This window comes from Megalobrama amblycephala, linkage group LG2 (assembly GCF_018812025.1).
Source record: "Megalobrama amblycephala isolate DHTTF-2021 linkage group LG2, ASM1881202v1, whole genome shotgun sequence".
Lineage (NCBI taxonomy): Eukaryota > Metazoa > Chordata > Actinopteri > Cypriniformes > Xenocyprididae > Megalobrama > Megalobrama amblycephala.
In genome coordinates, this window is record NC_063045.1 from 4,797,120 (window position 1) to 4,815,431 (window position 18,312).

An 18,312-nucleotide genomic window follows, 5' to 3' on the forward strand; every position below is an offset into this window, starting at 1 on the left:
GAGAAGATCCGCACTGGAGAAAAACCATACAAGTGTTCACAGTGTGACAAGAGATTCAGTCAGTTAGCACATCTGAAACGGCATGAGAAGATCCACAGCAGAGAGAAGCCGCACACGTGTGATCAGTGTGGAAAGAGTTTCACTATTAAAAGTAACCTGAAGATACACATGAAGATCCATGCAGTGGAGAAACCACACCACCACAGTCTGAAATCATGATAAGTAGTTCATCTTTATGTGCTGAGCAACAAAGTAGTTTCCTTACAGCCACAATAAGCAGACAGTTTGGTGGTTGCTTAGTGTCTGCTTGGAAAATCTGAATTTTCTCCTGAAACTACAACAGAATGATCAAATCACTGTAAATACAGACTGTATGGATTTTTCGCTTAAGGTCAATGTGACAAACTAGTGACTTACACTTAGTGAACAAACTGCCGTGTTTCTATTATTGTCATTTACAACATAACAATAAAACAACCTACAACTGACAATATTAACTTGCTGTTGCTCCTCTTAATTCGTTCCATGATAAATCTCCCCCCATTTCCCATCATCATTCCTTCGATCTTCTGTAGTAGTTCTTGTACCTGAATGTCTGATTTACCTTTAATACTGAAACAGTAAAATCATCCCCCACATTCAGATGTTCATCAATGCCTGTTTCAGATCCTCCAGTTCATCTCCATGCGTGAACAGAATCATGATGTACTTCTGAACTTCAGTAGTAAAGGCAAGCAAAAAAACAGGCCATCATAGTAAGAAAAATAGACAGTTTCCAGACTATATTTACAATTCAATGTGTCAAATAATAAAGACAGACAAAAATGACACTGTGTAGACTCACTGGGCCAATGCCTTGACAAGTAGCCCATTCTGATAGTTAATGAGAAGACATGACAATGCAAACAGTTGATTAATGCTACCAGAAATGGACAAGGGGATGACTGTGTCAAACAACTTGTGTTCCTTCACCCGCCGGATCAGGCATTCAACATGCACCCTGAGCCTGGCCACAGACATTTGTGTGCCCTTGGTCACAAAAGCAGGCCTGTGGATTTTGCATGGTACCAGGTGTGACGACCTCTGCTGTTGGTCTCGGGTATTGCTGCTTGGTACCTGTTCCCACAAATTAGCAGTCTATTGGATTCACCTGTGACCAGTGCTTCAGGTGCTCCTTTAAAAAGAGATCTCCAGTTGAGCCAAGGAGAGCTTTGGGAACTTTGGCTTTTGGACTTTGTTTGGTTTTTGACTTTATGTTTTGTTTGATTTGTTTTCTGCATTTATGCCTCAACATTACATTACATTTCCAACCATGCACTCTGCTTTACACACTGACGTTACTGATGACACAGAAACATTGTGACATCCTTTGATTGTTTTCGTTTTATTATTTATTATTTAATGTTACCTTAATTTAGAAGTAAATAAACATCTTCTTGAGCTTAATATTTGGTTTGCGTGTGTCCCTTGTTTTTGTTGCTTCCCTTGAGCCAGGGGTCGTAACACAGGTTGTCAATTAAGAAGCCCCTGTTGACCATTATGGCCATGTCAGGAGTGAGGACGTCAATGATCCCTGATTGCTTGAACAGCTCCCAATCACTGATTGACCCCGCATACAGTCCAGAGACAAAAGTTACTGCACCATGAGGTGCCATTCCTATCAAAGCCTTGAAGGTGCAGTGAGATTTGTAGCTGGAAAAGACCTCACTCTGTAATAGCAGAGACAACGGCGTTTGGCACAGTAACGGAGCTCGGTACTGTCCAGGATAACCTGGGTGTCTCGGAAATTCTCAAATTCCTCTGGCAGGTAGGCTCATACTCTCTCTTTCGGCAACCAAATTTGCACGGAACCTAAAAGAAAATAGAGGAAGTTTGCCCAAGTGGTTATGATGCGGCTCACTGTACTCTGATGGACATGGAAGCGATAAGCCAGGTCTTTCTGCTTGAGGCCCAAGGCAAGGTGCATCATGAAGAGGAAGAATTCAGGCTCCGGAACTGACCAATAATCATGTCCACGATCAATTTCCATTGCGTTTTCTTCCATATCAGAGTCTGGTAGCGGTGGTCGATCTCATCGTTCCCAAACCCTTATCCTCGGCGGCTGCATTTGGCATTCACTGTTCCACTCAAATACTGAAGGGACAGCATCTTTTTTCAGACACCTCCTACTTTTTCCTTCCACAAAATCATCTGGTTTGAAATGTACACTGCATACCTTTGTGTGTTTGATCCTTCTAATGTTTAAAATCCATTTTTTTCATGATCTCTTCATTCACTGGAAAGGAACGAAAACTAGCGCAGAAGTTGTAGCGTGAAGACACAGAGCACAGCAGGGACACTACAGTGCTCAGACACTGCATCAAATGTCAAGACAAGAAAAACAAAAAAAGATTACTTACCTACATGACATTTTAGGCAGAGGGATACCAAACCAACTTTCAGCTGGTGGTTGTCCAGCAAGAATTTCCATGGAGCTGCTCCCAAGTGCTTCAGAAGCAGCAAACATCTACGAGCAGGAGTTGGGATTCTCCCTTTCTTGGGTGTCTGCATTTGGATCTGAACCATTTTCATCATAGATGTCATGCGGTGCAGCTGTTTAGAGAGCGCTTCCCAGACATGTCTCTTTTTTTGATAAAGTGGTTAACAATGACCATGGACTTTTCAGGAGGCACTGTTTTACCTTATAAATGTTACAGAGAGGCATCTGTGAGATAAATATACACAGATGGGTGACATTTAACCCTTACCATGTGTTTATTTGAATGCATGTTAAGATGTTTTGTAAGACCATCTGTATGTTATAAAATCTAAGCTGCAGTTTATTCAGCTGCAGTCGAATAAATATCAAAGTTTGTTCAGAACTTCTCTCTTTTAATGTCAAATTCTAGTATAACAAACATAACAATTCATCAACTCTTTACTTAATGCCATAATGTAACACTGCAATTCATAACATTAATTTAAAACACAATGGTATAGAACTGTATAAACAGACCAACGTTTGTGGCCACCATAGTAGAAGACATGCTACAAGAATAGCTTTTCCAGTGTTGCCAGGGCTTCAGTCAGTCCAGTCACTTCGTGGATGCAGTCCTCCAAATCATCAGCCCGACACTTTGGGCAGTAAGTGTGGCAGCTGGTCCACGTCCTGTATTGTAAATGTTACCTGCTGTCGGTGAGTCGTTTAGTCAAGTCATGTCAAGCCACGTCAAGCCATGTCTCTGTTTTTGTTCACGTTTGTATTTTACTCTTTGTTTGTACTCTGTGATGAAGACGAGCCCACCAGCTCGCCTTCGGGGAGGAAGTGTAAGTCCGTAAGGGGATGTAAAAATGATGGCTCACTCACAGAAACACTTTTCGTGCAAAGTGTTATTCATTTACAGTGCCAAAAGTTAGTCCACAGTGAAGAATATATACAGTGTCCACAAAAAATCCAAAGTACCAAACAAAAACGAAAAATAAACCAGAAAATAAAAGAAAGGTGTTTTTGGGTTTGCTCGAGGCACCACAGTAGCACTCTTGCATCGACTTGGTAAACAAGTCCTGTCTTTAGGTTTGGCCTGGCTTTTATTGGCCAAACCCCGCTCCTTTTTGGGCCACCCCATCTTTGGGTACATATAACATAATACACATCCAAAATACTTCAACTATTTCATATTCAATATGAAAAAACAATAATAATTAACTCCTAAATATATATATAAATAATAAACACAATCCAATCACACATAATACACAACACATAAACTGGACATTTCAATACACACTCAAACACCTATTCACAATGGACAATGGTTTCGTCAGCTTCCGGTTGCGCTGCACCGGCGCGACCAGGCCGTGACGTCATAAGCGGCCACCGCTTGATCGTTCGGTTTGGCAAGCGCAGAATTTCCCACCAGAAGACTGACTACGCCCACATCGACAAACAGCACAGAGACGAAACAAGACGACAAGTGCAGTGTAGGTGTATGAAATGACCGGGAAATGGATATGGAATGGATGGCGGGAGGAGAGTGGAGAAATGGGAGAATGTCCATGTGCTATCGTGATTGTGTGTGTACGATAGCGGCAACGGCTGGGAGGAAAAATACAGAGAATGAATGAGGTAAGTAGACAGGAGTGTGTGTGCGTGTGTGTGTGTGTGTGCGCCAGTGCTGCTTCCCCAGCAGTGGCAGCTAATGTGACTTTATCACATAATCTTAATAAACTGCACTTGGGTTCTCACTACGCTCGCCTCCAGTAGAAGTTACAGAATACATGACCTCACCATGAACCCAGCAGTTGCACTCTTGAATCTTCGCCAAGGTCATCGCATTGAAGACTACGTCCAGGACTTTTGTGAACTCTGCCACCTGGTAAATTTCAATGATGTTGCCCTAAAGGACATTTTTCACTACGGTCTGAATGAACCTGTCCGTGCCAGACTACCTGGAGGGAATATCCACTGGTCATTGGAACATTATATGGACTATGCTCTACTGTTAAGTGGGTCTTCCTTCACTGTGGGAATTGTGGATGAGGAGCCACACAATCCCACATTACCTTCCACATTATACTGTCTCCATACCCCAACATTCATGTCTGGAATTTATGCCACGCCAGTGTCTCGTCTCGAGCGGCCGCTTCGCACTCAGGCCCGCCGGCCATATCGCCCTCGAGGCCAGAGCCTCGCCATGCCACGGCTGCCACGCCAGAGCCTCGTCATGCCACGGCTGCCAAGCCAGAGCCTCGCCATCCCATCATGCCTGCCATACCAGAGTCCCCCCTCATAAATCCTGCCCTAGTTTTCCCCAAGTATTTTTTGTGGAAGGGTTATAGGTACCAAGCTCCTGTGGCTGCAGAGCTTGGTACACCACCTAACCATGGCCCAGGTCCTCCAGTGCACCGGGACCCCACGCTCCAAGGTTCAGGTCCTCCCATGCTCCATGGTCCAGGTCCTTCAGTGCACCTGGACCCCACGCTCCAAGGCTCAGGTCCTCCCACGCTCCACAGCCCAGGTCCTCCCACGCTCCACGGCTCAGGTCCTCCCACGCTCCTCTGCCCAGGTCCTCCCACGCTCCACGGCCCAGGTCCTCCCACGTTCCACGGTCCAGGCCCGCCTCTGCCATGCCCAGGTCCTCCTATTCCCCTACATGGGTCTGGCCCACCATCCCTCTCCCAAGACCACCCTCCTGAACTATAGTTTTTGTTTCATGTTGGGCATCAGGAGCCGCCCTTAGAGGGGGGATCTGTCACGGGTGTTTTGGTTTTGTGTTCATGTCTTTTATTTTGTAGTTTGTTTCATGTTGCTTGTTTTTGTCATGTTTCCCTTGATCCTCAGGTTCTCCCTTAGTCCATGTGTCATGTTCTCATTGGTTGTTTTTGGTCCTGTGGATTTCAGTTCTGTTCTGTTATTGGTTCTCTTGTTCCTTGTGTCACTTCCCCATTGGTTGTCCTAGTCATGTGTTCTATCAGTACTTGTATTTATAGCCATTGTCTTCCCCATGTTCCTTTGTCATGTATTGTAAATGTTACCTGCTGTCGGTGAGTTGTTTAATCATGTCATGTCATGTCATGTCATGTCATGTCATGTCATGTCATGTCATGTCATGTCATGTCATGTCACGTCTCTGTTTTTGTTCACGTTTGTATTTTACTCTTTGTTTGTACTCTTTATAAACTGCACTTGGGTTTTCACTACGCTCGCCTCCAGTGGACTCCCTAGGTTACAACCTTACTTGCTATTTAAAATCTATCTGCTGTCTAGGTGCTGAGTTATTGTTATAATGTCAATTTAGGATATCATAGATGATGAATCTAATTTGAAAAAGTGGAGATGCAGGACAGGCAAATCTGATGATCACAGCATTTGTTCTCCGCTACAAGATTACAGGAGCAGCTCTTCAAGATCTCCTTACACTTCTTAATGAACTGATGCCTGGTATAGCACCCCATACTCCCTACCTGTTTGAGCAAACTCTATCAGGTGTGCATGGTAAAATGGAATTACATTTCTATTGTCCATCTTGTACTAAGTACATTGGAGAAACTGGGGAGGGTGTGTGTAAGAATACTGATTGCCAATACAAGTATGATTTGACTATTTGCAAAAAAATGGAAACTTCTTTATTTATTTACCACTGGCATCACAAATAAGAGATCCCTTGGAAAACAATGACACTTTCTCAAAGCTTGGAGGGTCCCACAATCACAGTGATGATGCGGTCTCTGACATTTTCGATGGCAGTGAAATGTGGAAAACAATGCTTGAAAACAACATAAGTGAGACAGATCTAACTTTACTTTGGAATTGTGATGGTGTTCCAGTTTTCGAATCATCAGGGTATTCTATCTGGCCTTTACAAAGTGCTGTCAATGAATTTCCACCCGAAAGCAGAAAAAACATGTTCTTTGCATGGCATTATGGTTTGGAAGGTCATTACCAAATATAGCCCTATTCGGACAGGACTAGTTTTCCAAACGACGTTTGAGTAACAATTCTTATCAACCTACGTCTGTGATTTTATGTACGGATTCGGACGGGACTAACATCTCCGTGTTTATTACCGAGGTAGGAGTGTCTGTGTTTTACATGTGGGCATTTCAGAAGATCACGTGTTCAGAATGCGTGGATTGCGTATGGTCATATGACCGATCAATGGCAAGATGGCGGCGAAAAAGAAAGTGACGCGACACTGGAGTAGGGAGGAAACATTGGCTTTAATTTCTGTTTGGAGCGAACCTACGTTTCAGTTTCAGTTTGAAAATTGTATCCATAACCACAAGGTGTGGGAGGCAGTTTTTAAAAAAGTTTGTGAGGTTTGTCCATCTATTCAAAATACCTTCGACTGGGTGAAGTGCAAAGACCGTATAGAATATCTGAAACGACGTTACCGCGAATGTGTGAAGCATAACAAGAAGACGGGGTCGGATCCACAACGCTGCCCATTCTTTGAGGAACTGGACTCTGTTCTTGGTTAGTTGCTACTTTTAAGAGTATTCATTTTCTATTGAAAAATAATTAACAGTGTACAAAGTACTTAAACTTGTAATAAGCATTCATATGAAAAAAAAAGACAAATAATAAAATGCAGTGAATAAGCTAGTAATAGAGACACAAGAATTCGATTTAGGAATTTAACCAGTACTGTCGATATTGAGTAGATATTTCTGTTTCGTTAGCTTGTCGTCCTATGACTAACCCTGGGGATGGACATATGGATGTGTCAAGTTCAGAGGAAGGTGAAAATTCTGGTAAGTTTGTTATTTTTCCCTTTACAAAATGTCAATGTTGCCATTTAATTAATATCTTGCAGCTCTGAAATGTTCTAAATGATATGCTTTGTTACAGGTACCAGTTCACACCACTCATCTGGTATAGCAGAGCCATCAGGAGACCAAGCAGCTACAATGACAGCATCTGATAATGACAGTGGTCCAAGGTCAGAGCTGACCTCCAATCCCAGCCAAAATTCCATCATTACAAGTATGTTTTTTCCACTCTCTCTCTCCAGTAAACCTGCATAAGTTGTCATGCATGTCATTTCTGTCTTGTTGTTAGGGACGTGACAGTATTTTCATCATGTCACATAATGGTAATTGCTAAAATTTTATTGTGGTATACTGCTATTTCACGGAATTGAATTAGCTTACCAAAAACTGTTGTTCTCCTAACATTTTTAGCTCTACATTTGTCCATATAATAAAGAACAATACCAAAAACATATAAAGCTAACATTTTCAAACAGGTTGCACTGGAAAATGTAACACTATAGAGAAAAATATGTTACCCTTTACAGTGAGGCCCCATTAGTTAACATTAGTTAGTCCATAATATAAACTAGCAAGGAGCAACATCTACATTTGTTTCACATTATTGTTCTTTGTTAATGTTAGTTAAAGTACTACAGTTCATTGTTAGTTCAGGCTCTTTAAATATATTAACAGATTGGCCTACTACATTTGATTTTAATAATGTATTAGTAAATGTTGAAATTAACATTAAGCAAGATTAAAACATGATTTGGTATTTATTTTTCTGTTGTTCATGTTAACTAATAAATTATCTAATATTACCAAAGCTATTGGTAAAGTTTTACTGAACAATAATAAAGAATCATAACAGTTTAAAATGTTTTTTATAGTACATTGTGATAGATGTGACCAGTATAGGGAAAAAGATCACGGAGACAGCAGCTTATGCAAATGCTTAAAGGTTTATTTCCACAGAATATGGTTACAAAAAAATATAAATGCTAACCCAACTGAGGAAAACCAAAATGTAAAGGAAAAAAAAAAGGAAGAAAAAAAACAAACAAAACTTATACAATAAACATGGGTCACTGCATTTTGGCTCTTAAAATACAAAGCTCTAGGAACTGCAGGACCTATTCTCCCAAAACAACACTAACTACAACAGACACAGCTCACAAACTTATACATTGGTGGCCAGCACCAATTAACAAGAAAAGGGGGAAGACATATACACATAATGGCCATTACACATCATAAACATATAAAAACATCAAATATACACAAACATCACTTCAAATACCCATTTGTAGAATTACTTCGTTTATAACTTTGCTTAATTTATATATGTATATACAAAGAGGAGAGAAACAGTCCTTGAAGTCCCCCTATGCAGAAACACCAATGGTCCCGGCTAAATCGTCGGCCGGAACTGTATATATAGGTCTGAAGTTTCCGCCCGAACCCCTTTTGATGGTGCACCAGCTCGCGGGACCCAGCCGTGACGGACAAACAAAAGAAATGGTAAGAATAAACAAACTACTCGTTAAAGAGTGTGCGCACTTAACTCCAAACGAAAGTTTAAATAAAGCTTATTAAACCAAATTAATGTTTTTGTCTCTTCTTTACGGTCAATAAATGTAATTAAATGCATAAACAAACTAACCTGACCAAAGCTCTGCAGACATCCGCCACATACATTTATAGTGAAAAATTTTTAAATACTGTTCAGAAACAAAGTAACCGGTTAAAAAGTATTTTTCAAATTCATTATAAATATCAAAACAATTCATTAGGAATTATTACATTTTGAAGTCTCCACAATAACAATACTGAGCATGTTCATTATCATGATATATTGTATTTTCATATAAAGGCACGTTTACTTGTCTTATGATGCAATGCAATTTTGTGATCTTTCTCATCAGGGCGTAAACGCAAAGGCAAAAAAACTCAAATCATGGAAGCCATGGAGAGAGGGATAAACATGTTAATACAACATGACAAAGATACAACAGCAGCAGAGGCTGAACAGCGTCTTGACAAGGAGCACATGGCCTGGGAGAGACAGTTCCACCTGATCCATTTGCTTTTCCACCTGGTGAAGCCTCACACCAAAATCTGTCAATAGCAGTTGTCCAAGATCAATGTTCACTGTCTGACCAAAGAAATTACCACTAGATGTTCTGGGCATTGTTTTTTTGCAAACATTATTGTGCAGTTGCACTTCTTTGTACAAGTTTAAAGAACTGTTCGAGGAACAAAAATGTTGTGAAAATGTAGGAATTTTTATTTTTTTTGCACTATATTACGTTTACATTTTTGCACTTTAATGCCTAATGGTGAAACTTGAATGTTAAAATCCAGTTTACGTTAAAAGTAAAGAGACAAATGTTCAATACATGTCATAAGTTTTATTAGACATATAGATTGTAACTTTTTTTGGTTCGTACAAACAGTTGTGTTGATCTGACAGAAGAACCAGTTACAAAGGTGCTTGAAATGAAAAAAATAAATAAAACTACCAAAATATTAAGCGAGTATGTTTAATCACATTGCACACATCAACAATCACTGATTTTCAGAAATGTACCATACTAATACTTCACGGATTTTCTCTGCAGTAGAACTGGCCAGGTCAAGCGGCTCAGGTGTAATAAGGGTGCCTTCATCATCTGCATGTTCCTGCTCTGTGTCTTCCTCCTCAGGCATCTCTGCTCTGCTCTGCTTCTCTGGGAAATCCAGCTTCCAAGACTCACAAAAGTTGTGCAGCACAATGCAAGCTGCAACAACAAACTTAATGTTTGTAGTTTGACTATCATTGCGCTTCATTAGGCAGCGCCATCTGCCCTTTAGACGGCCAAAAGCATGTTCCACATGAATTCTTGCCCTACTCAGACATGCATTGAATTGCAGTTGGGGCCCTCTTGCAACTCCTTCTGGGAACGGTTTCATGACATTACGAGAGAGGCTATAAGCAGAGTCAGCCACAATCAGCACAGGAATGTCAACACCTTGTATTTTCTTGGTGAGTGGTGGAAAGCATGTGCCATTTTCCAGCTTTGCATGTAGTTTTGAGTTTTGAAAAACAAAAGAGTCGTGGCACTTCCCTGGCCAGCCAACATCAAAATCTTGAAACATGTACTGGTGGTCAACCAAGCCCTGTAGTATCACGCTGTACCACCCCTTTCTGTTGTAGTAATCAGTGTGAAAGCTGGAGGGTGCTAGGATGGGAATGTGTGTTCCATCCAGGGCCCCAGCACACATGGGAAACCCTGACTTCTCTTGAAATCCTTTGATTATGGTCTTCACGTCTTCTTCACTTTTTGGCATTCCAATAAACTTCCTTTTCAGTTGGCAGAGACCCTTACAAACCTCCCAAAACACATCACAGGCAGTGCTCACCCCAATTCCAAAGAGGTTTGCAACATCATGGAATTCAGTGTTACTTGCTAACTTGTAAAGTCTTCATGGTTTGCTTTGGTATGTAAGGATGAAGAAGGTCACAGAGATTTAAGAAGGCCTCCTCTGGCATTCTGAAGTTGAGGTACCACTCAGTTTCCCCAAAATTTTGCAGCACATCTGTCTCCCAGAAGGTGCTGGTGCGCTCCTTCTTAGCACTTGGTGCAGTTGTCATGCTGCAAACTATATAAAAGCACATTTCAGGTATAACTTAAAAACTTCCATTGAACACAATTTATAAAATTTGTTCAAATGTATTTTGAAATTAAGTACTTTTAAATGTAAGCACTTTGAAATATAAAGTAAAACGTTCTAACACATTTAGTGTTTTGTAAACATTTTATAAAAATTGTAGTGTGAAAAAACTAAACATACATTTATCATCATGATTTAATAGAACTGGGTTCTTATAATAAACCCACTGGAATAAAAAGTTTTAACTTATATAATTTACACGTTATGTAATTAAGTGCAGAAATTAAAGTAATCTTACCTGAAACTGATATTACAGTAGCCAGTCTTAACAGTTTACGTGATTTGGCTCTTCTTGTTGATTTATTTTTTTTATTTCTTCGCAGTGTACCAAACACATCTACATCTATTATCGGTGCGCAAAAAGTAGAAACTTGAATACCGGCGCGATAGCGAGAGATTGTACGGTGACCAAAACACACAAGAAAAAGCGTTTTGGAAAAAACATTTTCGGAAATCACAGACATTCGCATTCGGACGGGATTAGATTTCTCTGAGGACCGCCGAGTTTGACGAAAAACAGTAGGTAATTTGCTCTGGAATTTTTACAGAGGTCGTGTGAGAAAAAGACAGACATGGCAGATTCGGACGGGATTAAAATCTCAAAGTATGTCTGTGAAACAGAAATTTCTCTAACGTCCCCCTGTGAAACTAGTCCCGTCCGAATAGAGAATACGAATGTGACATCACACCGCATTGAGTTCTTGGTAACTTCTTTGTTTATCCGCCATCTTGACAGGATCACGCAGCCTTTCCGTTATTGAGTTTAGTGCAGTAATTTGTTTTCTGTCATGATTGTGAAAAATTTCACCATTGTATGTCATTAATGCTGCATCGATAATTGTGATAGTAACTCAGATCATTGTTCTGAGGGAAAACAAGACAGTGAAAAACGTTTTTTCGCCTTTTCTACGTGTAAAAACACCAAGGGAACACCAAGTCGAGGGGATGACGAGAAGACGCCGGATGGCAAATCTATTATTAATGGCACTGATTAAACCCACTGCTTATCACTCAATAAAAGAATGACATTTTCAAGTGTTTTTGAACGTTTTGATTTCGTTTGGTTTAATAATTAACATTACCTTTGCCAGTCTGACTCTCACTGCGCCAGTGAATTAGCAGAACTTGACGGGGACATTCAAATGCTTAAGAAGAAAAACGCTTCATGTGACAAACAAACAATTCTGTACATATTTATTAAAGCATACTGTGTGGAGATACGCAAATGAGCCCCAAAATATGAACGCAACACGTTTATATCTTAAACGGTTTCCTCTCATGTCCTCTCAAGAAAACGCTTAATACACTTAGACTGATATTAAAGAGACCAAATTCTGTTTACAAATAAAGCACATGCAGAAAAACAGATGAGACCAAAATATAAACTTTCAGTATCACTTAAAATGCAAGCATTTTATACATTTTCTTCATAACGGTTTTATAAAGGTAGGAAATTGCTTAGTGTGGTTGTCATTTGTTAAAATAAATATAAAAATACATTGTGTTCGTGTCGTGTCGTCTGTCCGCTGAATTTGACCCATAATCTCTGATTCTCCTCATCTGTGATCGTGGAAAAGGGGGATTACAATGACAACAGTTGTAGGCCTACTCAGTATGCTCCTTTAAGCACCATTTAAACATTTCCAACAAATAAATGAATCAACTTTCTCAGTGTGTTGATCACATAGATTTATTTGGATATATGATGGCTGAAGCAGCGGTGAGCGTCCAGCGTGCGACACGGTAAACAGATCAACATTGTAAACGAAATTCTACAAAACTACAACATAAAATGATCATGCGATGCGATAAAATAGCTTCTATTCCCTGCAAACGATACCATTAATAATGTTAACGTTCCACTTAATGGCAGAAACAAAACAAAAGGTAAGCAAGAATCCATATTAATTTCAGTACGAGTAATAGAGGGCGATCCTGTCAAAATGGCGGCGCCGCCCCGACATGCAACGAGGCGTGACGTCGGTTCGTATTCTCTATAGGGCTATACACTGAGAAAAGTAGCTCCGGCTACAATGTTCTTCTGCAAGACGCGTGCAGTTCTGTTTATTAACCGCTAGATGGCCAAAAATCACGGACAGCAGCTTTAAGCTCCTATTTGAAGCTTTTCGAAATGTGTGAAGGCCACTGTTTAGCATGATTCATGGGTAATGTAGGTTTCCACCACAAATCCAGCTGTTAAACATGATTGTTCATTTAAAAAAAGTAGTGGAAATAAAGCGAACAGATGGCTCCATTTTTTAGTTATCGTTAAAGAAAAATCTAATTCCCAGAGGAGAAAATAACTGGAGATCTGTTGCATGCAGGATTGTTTCCCGCTTCACAATGACTGTTAAAGAAACACAGTGGGCGCATCAACATGCTGTTTTCACGCTGAATTGTGGAACTTTAGGGAGCAGACGTTTCAGTGCAAATGGTTTTGCGATTGAAAATGTTACAGTACAGAGGGGTCGGACACAGGAGTTCACAGTTAAGATGTATTTATTAAAACCAGTGAGCATAAACAGTTGAGCAGATGTGAATGAATGATGATGATGATGATGATAATGATGTAGAGTTGAGATAGTTACTGTCCTTTTGGATTTCAGATGAGAGAGTCTTAGGAATGGCTGGAGCTGGAGATCGCTGGATACAAAGGAGCACTCACACTTAGACGAGGGAACACACGAGGAGAACTGGAGACACGTAAGTAGAGAGCGGGGAGTCCTTGAGGTAAGCATTCACGTGAGTAAGTGTTTGGTGGACGGTGGAGCCTGACGTGTCTGTGACAGAAAAGATTGATATCTTAAAATGGCCAATCCCTGAGTAGTGCCCTGACTAGTGAACTAGGGAGCTGACAGTTAAAAAAAAAGCCTTTCTGAATTAGAAACGTTGACAGACGAGGTATATGCTGTTTATATCGTAACAAATTATTTTTGCCACACCATGTAGAATGTTTTTTAAATAATTCGACCAGTAAGATACGTTATTCAATTAGTAAATAACATCAGAGGTAATAGTAGGTAGTTATCCTCATGTCCAAAATATGGTCAAAACTTCATTTTTTCATCTTAGAAATATTGCACGATTGCGCCCCATGTTATCTTTCTCGGCGGCTGAAAAACTGATCAATTCATTTGTCTTTTCTCGTATCGATTATTGTAATGCTCTGCTTGCTGGGGTTTCCAAATCTACCATAAACAGATTACAGTATGTCCAAAACTCAGTGGCAAGATTCAGGACAAGATCCAGGACAAGTGAGCACATCACTCCCATCTTGGAGTCATTGCACTGGCTACCGGTCAGGTTTCGCATCGATTTTAAAATTCTCCATGGTCACCTACAAGGCCTTGAATGGTTTAGCGCCACAATATCTGTCCGAACTTTTAACTGCATATACCACAAGACGCAGTCTTCTTTCTTCTGATTCTGGCTTTTTAATTGTACCTTCTACACGTTTACGCTCTATGGGTGACCGGCCTTTTTGTTCTTTTGCTCCCAAACTCTGGAATGCTCTTCCCACTGAGATCAGACATGCAGACTCTTTTAGTGTTTTTAAATCTTCACTTAAAACTTACTTTTTTAGGCTTGCATACAAGTGATTTTTTTTAATAATGTGTTTTGTTTTGCTTTTTATATAATGCATTTTTTTTTCTCTTAATTTTGCTCAAATGTATGTTTATTGTATTTATATGTTTCTGTGAAGCGCTTTGAGATATAACTTTTAAAGGCGCTATATAAAATAAAGTTTATTATTATTATTATTATTATTATTATCTAAATAGCAGGAAACATTAATAGAAAAAGTTTCTAAAAAAAAAAGAAAAAAACGAAAAAAAAAGCATATTGGCAATTTACAGCATTATGTTTAAATACATAAAAAAGAATGGCATGGTTTCACAGACATGGCTTAGATTAAGCCGTTAGGCCTTATTTCAATTAGGATTTTTAACTACCTTTTTATAATGTGCCTTTTAAAAAAATGTTTTAAAAAAACATTACTGGTGTGCGAAACAAATGCCCTGACATATTTTAAGATTTGTCAGTGCAAGCTGTTTTCAGTTAAAACCAGTAGAATCTGTCTGCGGACTGCAAGAGGTGGGCGTAACAAGAAAGGGGTGTAACTTGTTGAGGGGGCGTAACTTGAAGTTGTCCAAATCACACAGAACCACACGAGATGTCAAAACGAAATGAATCAGAGAACCGCAATCCCAGGAACGCATTTCCAGGACCCTAGTTTTAGAGGACCGAAACAAGTGCCACCAAGGTAGTATTTTAACCCTTTTTTTTTTTTTGAGGTTTTTAAAGGTTTATTACACCCAAATACTGCTTTCTTTATTGCAATTAAATCAGGTTTCTAGGAATGTTGAGTAATTATTGGGTCCAAGTTGCATAATTTAATAACTCATCAAGTAAAATAAACAAGGAATGGTATAGCCTTTTCAGTAAATCACATTTTCAAGTACAGAGGGAAAACACAAGGATGACTCTGGGGGTAGATTTAAGATTGTGTATATTTTATAAAATAATATATTGCAACAGTTGAATTTGAACACACACAAAAACAAATTTGTTCATGACGTGAACCACATAGGAAGAACTTCATGCACAACGTCTTCACTGACTCCTAAGAGAGAGAAAGATAGAGAAGTGAATGAAATAAGGAACATTTAGTTGAACTTGTTCAACTCTCTAATTTTTAATTTCAAATTTTAAAGATCTTAGTCACCACAGAACACACACATTATATACGATACAAAATTATATCAATCTTCATACCAAATAATGTTCATATTACTGTTATTGCATACTGTTCAAAGATTTGGGTGAACAGGTTCTTGAAACATTCATGTCAATAAAGCACATCTGGACCGAGAAAAAAAAAATAATAGAGAGAGATGCAAGAGATCTGACTTTTCCTGTCCTTTAAATATTTAAAGCACACACTGTGATGTATGCAGCAGCACTACCTACCAACTGGATGCTCTCCCTTCTTTTCTCAATCGTTTCTCTATCGTTTCTCTATCATTCTGTTAAATTCCTCCACTTCACTGAAATAGTAAATAAAAAAAATAATCACTGCTGGTTTAACAGAAATGCTGTTAAAAAAATAAAAGGATACGTTGGACATTGTGTAAAAACAATTCAATTTTCTACACTTACCTGTGATGATAATGTGGACCAGAGAGGAAGGCCTGCTCAGCATCCTTCAGAGACAAATTCTGAAGCCCAGCCAGGCCATATATGATGGCCTATCAAAAGAAAATTGTTAATTGAAATATGGTCTGTAGATAAGCAGCATATGGTATAATATACAGTAGAGTTTGAAAGGGCAGAAACATGCACAATACATTATATTGTTATGCATACCTCTGGAAATAGACCACCACAGATTAACTGCACTTCATCTGTGAAGCTCAGTTTCGTTGGTGTCTTATGTAATACTGACTTCAGAAAAGCAAAAAGGTTGTCCTGTTGTTCCTCACTGTCAAGGTAGACAGGCACCTGGCGTAAGGACTTCGGAGGATACCACTTTGAAGTCTTCCCATTGAGTACGTCCTACGGGGAAATTATTTTGCAACAATTATTACAATTATTTTGTTGTAATAGGATTTTTAAGTGTATTGTGTGGTAGCTGTTAGTGAAGGAACAACTGACTTTAAAGCTAGAATATGCAGAATTGGAGAAACAAGCAAGGCTAAGGTAGATTTTGAAAGCAATCAACCAAAAATATTCCACCCCATACATTTAGGGCTTATTTCAAAGCCAAACCTCAAACAAATTAGCATGCACTGCCTAAATACTGCTGGAGGAAGACTCTGGTGAAGATCAATGAGTGCATGGGCAGAGTGTGGGCAGGTAGGTAGGTGACCAATCACAGACAGGATTTTTATTGGCCTGTCACTGCCAATAAATGGGGCGCATAGTTGACAATATTCATAAAGCCCTGGTTGATTTATTTACTGCGAGTCTGTAATGATGAATATGTCTAAGTACCACCAAATCCAGTTCAGCTCCCGATGACTGTACAATGAAGTCCACCAGTCTCATTTCCTCTGCAGTGCGGTCAAAGACAGCCTGCATGAGGGCTGGAATTTCCTCAGTGATGGCACGCTTTCTTGGCACTCTGAATATTGGCTGAAAGGTTCCCTGCCTCATCAGTCCAGAAGGCAAACCTCTTGCCATACCTTTCAAACATTAACAAGATTAATCTAGAATATTGCATAAAAATGTCTTTGGTGTCTACTTATAACATTAACTTAATGATGTCATCAGGTGAATATACACATATTGTTTAGGGCTGTCATACCCATCAATTTTAAAACGCTCCATAAGAAGAAGACCCCACCACTTCCGAATCAAAGGCATGTCCATCTGAAAGAAATGTGACAATGATAAGGAGAGTCTTTAGTTTTTAATTTGTCCCTTTCCTTCAATATAAACAAGTATGTATATAAGAAACATTTAAAGTATCAATTTCATCCTTATATACATTTCTGAATCAACTCACCTCCTGGAATTGAAACCCTGTGCCTGTCACAATGGAGAGTGTATACTGAAAACATCTTATTTACTATGTTGACAGAAACATGCATTTGCTTACCACACACACACACATTTATAGGCTCACTCTCAGAACACATAAAAAATTGGTAGAATTCTAGCTCTTGATGATGCTATACTTGAACAAAACATGAAATTACCATTAATTACAATACAAATGTATAATATCACATGCTATATTATATAAATGCATTGGTGTATCATTTAAAAAACTCAGTATGTGTCAACGGCACCATGCTCTGGAAGTTCTCAAATGATTTCAAAACAGTCAAACCTTGTAATGGCATTTAAAAAATGCCAATACCTTTATATAAACATGACCTATTATAATAAAACTGATCTAAAATAATTGGTTAACTTCCAAATTAAAATTTCCTGATAATTTACTCACCCCCATGTCATCCAAGATGTTCATGTCTTTCTTTCTTCAGTCAAAAAGAAATGAAGGTTTTGATGAAAACAATCCAGGATTTTTCTCCTTATAGTGGACTTCAATGGACTCCAAACATTTGAAAGTCAAAATTACAGTTTCAGTGCAGCTTCAAAGAGCTTTAAACGATACCAGACAAAGAATAAAGATCTTATCTAGCAAAACAAACTATCATTGTTTTAAAAAAATACAGCTATACATGCTTTATAAATAAAAATGATCATGTTGGAAGTGCTTCCACCATTCCACTTTCTGTATTCTTCAAAAAACTTCACTGTAAGTTCTACACCTTCCCTGTTCTACTTACAGAAAAAACAGGACTATCACCACATTCGTTCCGTACCTACAATAGAGAAGTCGTACGACAGACAACA

General features: G+C 39.2%; 1 long non-coding RNA gene across 2 annotated transcripts; it reads right to left on the reverse strand.

The window, feature by feature from the left end:
• Positions 1 to 15,226: 15,226 nt before the first annotated feature.
• On the reverse strand, positions 15,227 to 16,732 carry LOC125262805. 2 transcript variants are annotated; one of them, XR_007183616.1, is made up of 3 exons: positions 16,315 to 16,732; positions 16,108 to 16,196; positions 15,227 to 15,995 (listed from the first exon to the last, which is right to left on the reverse strand). It is a non-coding gene; the product is annotated as an uncharacterized LOC125262805 (long non-coding RNA). The 2 variants fall into 2 exon arrangements; XR_007183615.1 differs by having other exon boundaries at positions 16,108 to 16,732.
• Between the last annotated feature and the right edge of the window lie 1,580 nt (positions 16,733 to 18,312).